The following is an 8188-nucleotide window of genomic DNA, read 5'->3' as shown; positions in this document are numbered from 1 at the left end:
TATATATATATATTATATATACTGATTTACTTAAGTGGTGAATGGTATCATTCCATACCATAAAAACCCTTTGCATCATCTATTTTTCATCTGTCTTTCATAGATTTGTATGTTATTTAACATTCTGTTATCACATATGTTGTAAAACAAAACAATACAATAACGAAGGGATTTATCCAAACTGGTCTCCCCCTAAATCACAGGAAAAGTGGTTGGTCTCCATCTTAAATGCGTTAAGATGTTACAAATGAACATACAAACACTAATGTCAATGTCTTTAGATGCCATATTATAACCTGTTCAGCTACTAAAATTTATAATGAAAAAACCTACAGAACTACTGAGCACAGAAAACCAGATGTTTTCTGCTGATACTGCAACACAAATACAGCACATAACCTCAGGTGAAGGCACTTACCGGTTCTCACCTGTAGCTTTGGCTTAGAGTTAAAGCACATTTAGGAAAGCACAGGAAAGTGAGCACAAAAGAGTTTCATGTCTCAGTGAGCAATGAATTTCACCAGTCAATGAGTCTGTGTGGGTGACCCGGATGAAGAAACCTAGATTATGTCAGTTACGGTCTGATTCCTGCATCCTCCAAAGCGTTGCTGGAGGATAAGGCCACACTGTAAAATGCACTCACAAGAAGCTAAACTGCACCATTAGTTTGTTCTTCACCTGCACTGTAGCTACAGGTTGAGCTGCACAATAAATGTAAAGATAAATGTCAGCGGTGACCAACATTGATGTGTAGCATCCTGCACACAGAAAGCACAATCAAAACACATGAGTTTATAGAATCTTTTGGAAATAGCAACCTCATGTTTAAACCCACTGGCTTATTTCAAACCTGATGCCCAGTTTGCCACATTTCGCCAAGGAGTTCCCACTTCTCTACACCAGGCACAGCAGGTCTTGCCTCTAACATTTAAAAACACTTCCGAACACTGTTGAAAAATGTCTTTTCACATTGGTTCAAACTTGCTCAGTAATAAGTATTCATATTTGATATTTATTATTGAAAACAAAGACTCCAACTCCAGGGTCTCTTTGTCTTGTCCATGTGTCAGCTGTGTTGCATTATGTACTACAAAGCAACTTCTAGAGGTTAACTCAGTTAAATTACTGAGATTAACTCAACAAAAGTAGAGTAATAGTGTATTTATTTAACTGTGCAAATAGTCTTTATGTGACCAAACCCATAGTTATATTTATAGTATTTAAGACAATGTATTTAAGCTGTACATATTGATGTACATTCTGATAAAATCACACTGAGTATCTATAGTAAAAGTGACAGAGTGTACACTTGAGCTGTAAATAATAATTGTATATTTTGAGATATTTTTTGATTTTTGTACTGTAGGTTACTTTGGTGTCTGTTGGTTTTTGTTAGTGTGGTTGTTCTCAGTCAAAACAGCTGAGCGACTTTGACTGTGTGTGTATGTGAGTGAGTTTGTGTATGTGTGGGTGTGTGTATAAAGTAAAAGTATATGTAGGTTTTTGGTGTTTAAATGTGTGTTTTCTTCTCCTCTCTCAGTGTTGTGTGCTGCTGATCTAATCCAGTAGATTAAACTCTGTTGTTACAGTGAACTGGGACCACTAATGTAAGCAATCTCTTCTCTGTGTTTCTCACTGGAACTACAAGTGGCTTCCAGCACAAAACTGGCAACATAATCAAAAGGAAATGTTTGACTGTAACAATGAGCATAAACGGACGTTTTTTTTTTTTGGTTGAACTGTACAAACATGATGGAGCGAACAGGAAATTAAAATAACCACTTTTATTAAACAGATCATGTTGTGTGTCTAATTTATTCTGATTAACGTTTAAAGCAAAGACGTTTAGTTGTTTTTCCAGGACAAATTTTTGCTTTTACTGACATGACTTTACTGATGGTTTATTAATTAAAGATTTCCGTCACAAGAAATACTCTGAGCAACATCAACACTGTAACTGTTTGCATGATGTGTGAAGAAAAAAAGAAATGTATGTAAGATCCTAATATTGTGAGGCTGTTTAGTCTGGCCATGGCAGAAGCAGGAGGTAATATAATATCTGACCATGACGTAAAATTATATATTTCTGAACACATAATCTCTTCTGATGGGATATTGATTTATGATGAATCCAATTCTCAGTGTGGAATAATTGGAAATATAACAAAAATGATTTGTTGTAATCATAAAATTCCTGAATTTGGTATAGTTATTACAATGACTGACTGAATGTGTTTCATCCCTACCAGTGGATGATCACTCAAAGTAAAGAGGATGAATGCGACAATATGATTGTGTGATAAAGACACATACAGATGAATGATGTCCGTAACACATATTTAATACCATTTGTGTGTAAAGTGTTGGTGCTTGAATAAACAGTGAAGGAAGAAGTGTTTTTCTTTTACATATATGATATTAGCAATACCACAGTTTAAAACACTGTTACAAGTTCTGCATTCAGCAATTGTACTAAAGTTAAAGTATACAAGGATTAGCAATAAAATATGTAAATATCAGTTCTCACTTTAAAGAAAGGTGCCTGTCATTATGTTGTGAAATTAGAAATGTTGTCGTTTCAGATCCTCCTCTGCAGGTTGAATGAATCTTTAATAAATGTCATCAAGCTAGATTATAACAGGGCTCATTTAGTTTCATTTTGGAGATGCGACAGGGATTTTATCATCTCGTGAGGAATGTAAAAATCAAATCTTCAACCACCGCTATAAAATGATTTAGTGTTTATCTGTTTATGAGCCCACTCTTAATGTTATAGTCATAATCAATTGCCATATCGGTATTCAATAACCAATGAAGAGTGCACTTTTAGTCCCCACAACTCTCTGGAGTACATTACTCATGTGGCTTCTTTTTAAGGTCTTCCCACAATGACTAAATTGCCTGTCTCACGTCCCGCTGTGACAGACAGTTGGTCAGAAATGTACGCAGAAATTTGTTCTGGTAGCCCACAGTGGTTTGCACCATGTGCAGTTTAGCCCAAATCTCCATTACCTGATGTGCCAGCAATGTGCTGCAACTCAGCCAGCTCTAATATGGCAGCACTGACACAAATTGGGCCTTTTGCCAGAGTAAAGGCTCATACATCTATGGCAACTTATTGCACTGTGTACTTATTATGGACTGTCGACAGGGACACATCATCTGCCTTTTGAGCTGCGAGGTCCATCACCTGCTGGTCACAGTGGCTCATACATTTGCAGTCAGATGGTATACGTAGGTTTACACCAGCGTCACAAAAGAGACAGAACATCAGTGGTCAATTGTGTGAACACATCATTGTTCCTGTTTGTAAACACTTGGCTCCTGTTATTTTCATGTAATTGATCTTGAAAAACGACGAGATGAGTATTTCAGTCTAATTGTTAGAGCCTGACCTATATGGGTTTTTTGAGACCGATACAGATACTATTTACCGATATAGTGATATAGAAAATACACAGATTTTGCACTGACATATTAGCATGCAAAGGTACTCAGAAGGCTGCTTTCTTAAACAAATAACTTTATTACAATATTTATCTTAAATATTGTTAAATAAATATAAGTTAAACAATTTAACATATAGGCCACATTTTCAACCAATTCTAGAAATTAACACTGAAAATAAAGGAAAATAAAATAAATAGCTAAACATCAGCAAGCATTTTGGAATTATATACTAATATAATACCAATATGGTCAATACTGTTCCAATATCGTCAATATTGGCTGATATATTGGTCGGGCTCTACTAATTGTAGCTTGTCTTCTGCAGAGTAGTTGGTTTAATAAACTGCTGCTCCACTCCCATAGGCCATGGAGTGATGTTGCTTTAATTGATATTTGACTACATGCACTCAGAGTTCCAATAAAGAGGGACTGATGTTGCTGCTGCTGCTGTGTTGGTTTTGGCCACACAGATTGTGTGCGTAAATGTCAAGCTATTTGTCTCCCAGGCTGCGTCACACTTCCTTTCAGGTGTCCGGTGCACTTTGAAGAACATCTCTATTCTGTATCCTGTAAACAAATCATTTCCCACCACAGTGTAACACATGAGATACACAAATAGGCTGAGGTGACTTGATAATACACACACACAGAGTGTATATGCACACGCATTAATGGGAATCCCACCTGCAGGTTCCTTTACAGATGTTTATCTATAAACAGCACACACAACTAACAGGCTTCACATTTTCCCACTGCCTCGCCACCTGATCCAGGAAAAGACTGTGTCAGAGGACATTTTTCACACTTTGAGCGGCATTTTCCTGGCAGATTGATATTGCGTGGGCAGAGATCCATCAGTCATATTCTCACGTGGCTCTTTCAGCTGCTGTCATCTTCCACAGCAGAGGCCAGATGGCCCTCTGTGAGGCCTGCTCCGAGGACGAACCCGACAGCCACGACAGCTCATTACTGTTTGACCAACTAGTCTCACTGCAAACAACACTGAGCTTTAACAGCATTTTCAGTGAAGGAGGCCACATGTTTCTCAGTACAAAGACCTTTATATGAATGTTTGTTTTTGAGCATCACAAAGTGATAAAGCCGCAGGAGATGTGCACAGAAAAATCATGTCTACTCAATGGATGGAAACTGCAAAAGGCTCCAAAATTAGATTGTGTAACCACGTGAATGTAAAGCATCATACTTTAAATAAACATAAATTAATTGATTAGAGCTATTTTCTAGGAATGACAATGTCTGTCTGTCTGTCCACAACATTGGTCCAAACAAAAATATCTCAACAACAAATGATTGCCATAAAATTTTGTAGATATTTGTTCCCTTCAGGATGATTTGTAATAACTTTGGTGATCCTCTGACTATTAATCTGCCAGCATTATCTAAAAATGTAATTTGTCCAATACTTTAGTTAATGACCAAAACTGATGACATTTCCACCAGTTGTGCTTAGTGCTAATTAGAGCTGATTGACAGAAAATTAATCAACAACAAACTGAATTATAGATTAATCACTAGTTGTTTAATCAAGAAAGAAATAGCAAATATTCTTTGGTTCGATCCTCTCAAATGTGAAGATTTGATGATTTTTTGTGTTTTATGTAAATTTAAACTGAATATCTTTGGGTTTTAGATGGACAAAACAAGGCATCCTAAAATGTCATCTTGGGCTCACAGAGATTTTTCACTATTTTTCGATCAGTCGATTTTTTGTCGTTAATTGTTAGTTGCAGCCCTTCTGCTAATTAGCCACTTGCATGCATGTCTTTTTGATTAGAGGTGTCTTCAAGAGTCTAAAGCAGGACTCGTTACCCTTGAATTAGCACTTCTGGACATACTGTGACCTGGATGACTGAGAATCTTCACAGACATTAGCATGCTAACACGCTAGACATTTTCAGCATTGAGTGAGCATTGCAAGTCCGAGCCATTGACAGTATAGGACAGAGCTTCCAGGTCTGTGAAGGCCAGCAGGGGGAGAAAACTGTCAAACTAGGCAGTACTGATCAAATATGAATCACAATTCTGTCACTGCGTTGCCTTTTTTCTCATCTGAAATCATTGAAACATATTTTAGTGTATTGTTCAGCTGTAATACGAGATCGTGTCTGACCAGGTGAGCCGCCATTGTTTCCTGCTACGGACGAGTTGAAACTGTGCAGCCAATGAGCGCAGATCAACTCACAGTACATCACCTCTGCTGGCCAGCACCAAGTGGCCGTTTGAAGAACTTCCTTGTTGGTTTTTTTGCTAGCCACAGTGTTTGTAACTTATATCTGGTATTTGTATTGTTTTAACTGCTTGCTTTTCATTCTTACACCTGGAACATGATTTGTTCATCGTCAAGTGTATCAAAAGGATAGCTTTAAAATTGTAAGTGCAATTGCATCATATTTAGCTGACAGGCACAGAAGGCTTTGGGTCAAAGAAACACTGAGTACATTCAGAAATTTCTGCCAGCAGACAGAGATCGTTTTATGAACCATTACTATGAAACACAGATGTTGTTCCTGAGTGCACTCTTGCAGGGTCAGAAAATCCATTTCAGTGGCAGGACTGAAACAAGTCAGACAATTGGTGAACCTTGATGGAGGTTTTACTGAGAGGCTGAAAACTGATGATTAAATGTGGACTTAAATGTGTGTGTGTGTGTGTGTGGTGTGTGTGTGTGTGTGTGTGTGTGTGTGTTTGTGGCCAGCTATTTCATAATATTATGTAGAAAGTGAGTAGGTGAAGAGGCGAGGGATACAGATAGCAGTCATAATCAGCTGGGAGACTATTTGGGCACACAGAAACAGGTAGAGCCGGTCACGGCTGTTTCCGCTCCATTTGTTTTTTCCTGTTGGATGAGCAACAAGTTGTGTGCAAGGCTTCATGCACTGCTGTGAGAGCTGGAGAGGTCAATTATCTGACGCAGAGTGAGGGGAAGCAGGAAGCAACGAGGCGATTTAAGAAACACCCAAATTTATCTTGGAACATTTGCTTTTGCTGATCATATATGTGTAAAGGTATATTGATTTTTTTTAAAAGCAGTAATCATTAGAAATTACAGTAATGTTGAATATAAAGAATCCTTCAGCACAGACTATCTGGCAGAAAAACTTCAGGGCAGAGGAACGTGGCAATTATCTCAACACTCAAGCCATGCTGGACCACAATGCACCTTGTCTTCCTGGATCCCAATTAGATAGTTGAGGCGACTGCGGCCCCAGACACCCACTGACAACCAGCTACCTTTATTAACTGCAGCGTCACCATGAACTGTGAAGAGGAAAACCTTTCATGTTTCACTTGTGCTGTATTAAGAAAGAGCCAGAAATATCTCTGGAAGGACTATAAAGATGGTAGGTTGTGTTTTCAAACAAGAGCAGTGCTGATTGCCCTTTAAAAGCAGCCGTTGATGGATAGAAAACCTTTTTATATAGTAGGTCTATGTGAACACAGGAAGTAAAAAAACAAAAAAACAACACTCAGTTGTTTATTTGTTCTTTAGCAATAATGTTCAAATACACATACAGATTAGTTCCATTAATCTTCACTTAAAAGCTATCTGTATTTGTGAGGTTGAAGGGTCACAGGTAAACAGGAAGACATTTAAAATGCACCAGGAAGAGAGAGGGGGGTGCAGAGGTCACAGGATCCCTCAGAGTAATACAGTATAAACAAACAAGGCCATAGACAAACACTACCATCTGAGTGCATCAATCATTTCTTGGTATTGTGGGAGTCTTGTTTTGAAACTCAGACAGTTTAACTCTGTAATAAAAAAAACACAACACAAGATCATTTTCCACTATGCATCCTTTTTTTCTTTACATGGGATTTTTATTGATGATAAATACAATCTGTACATTAAAAAGAGAAAAGCACAATATATGGATCTGTAAACACACTTTAAGCTTCTACTTATTACTGTTTTTACTGTTACTTAACATCCAGTTTCCCCCTTTATTTCCCCTTAAGTAGCTTTAAGGTTGTTGGCTCTACATTGAACCTTCTTAGGTTCTGTATCTTAGTACATACAGTATCCCTAAATGGTTTAATAAAGAACCATTTACAGGTGTACAGTATTTATTTACATATAGTTTATGCTATGCTTTAGTATGTTTTTTAGGCAGTGTTTGACAATACACCATATTTTAATAAGATTAAAGTGTGTAACATTTAGGAGCCTCTATCGGCAGTATTGGAATATAATATTCCAAGATATATTTTATTAGTGTATAATCACATGAATCGTTGCGTTTTTATATCTACAGATGTTGTGAGTCACCTTCCACGTTGAACCGCCATGTTTCAACAGTAGCCCAGAAGGGATGTTTTTGGGCATTTCCTGGCTACCATAGCTTCTCCTTTATGTTTGTAAGGTGAGGGTGAAGCAAGGAAGTTACAATCTGCAATTACACAGCTTGATGCCACCTAATCCTACACACTGCACCTTTAACGAACGCATCTAATGTTACTAAAAATGAGGGCTAGCTGACACTAACGTAAGCTAAGCTACTTTCTTATATATTTAATAAAAACTGAGAGGCTACTTGCAGAGCCATTTCTACATTATTATTTAATTACATTAGAAGTTTACAGTTTCGCTTAAATGACATTTAAGTAATCTAACTGAAAGGTTAGAGCATAATTAAATTCATGTACATATCTTATATTAAAATGCTCATATTAAAGACATCCTCCTCTCCGCTGACTCTGGTCACCTCACCATCCT

The sequence above is a fragment of the Morone saxatilis genome, unplaced genomic scaffold (assembly GCF_004916995.1).
Source record: "Morone saxatilis isolate NCDOM2014 unplaced genomic scaffold, NCSU_SB_2.0 Contig15, whole genome shotgun sequence".
NCBI classification, from domain to species: Eukaryota; Metazoa; Chordata; class Actinopteri; family Moronidae; genus Morone; species Morone saxatilis.
This window is presented reverse-complemented; position numbering follows the sequence as displayed.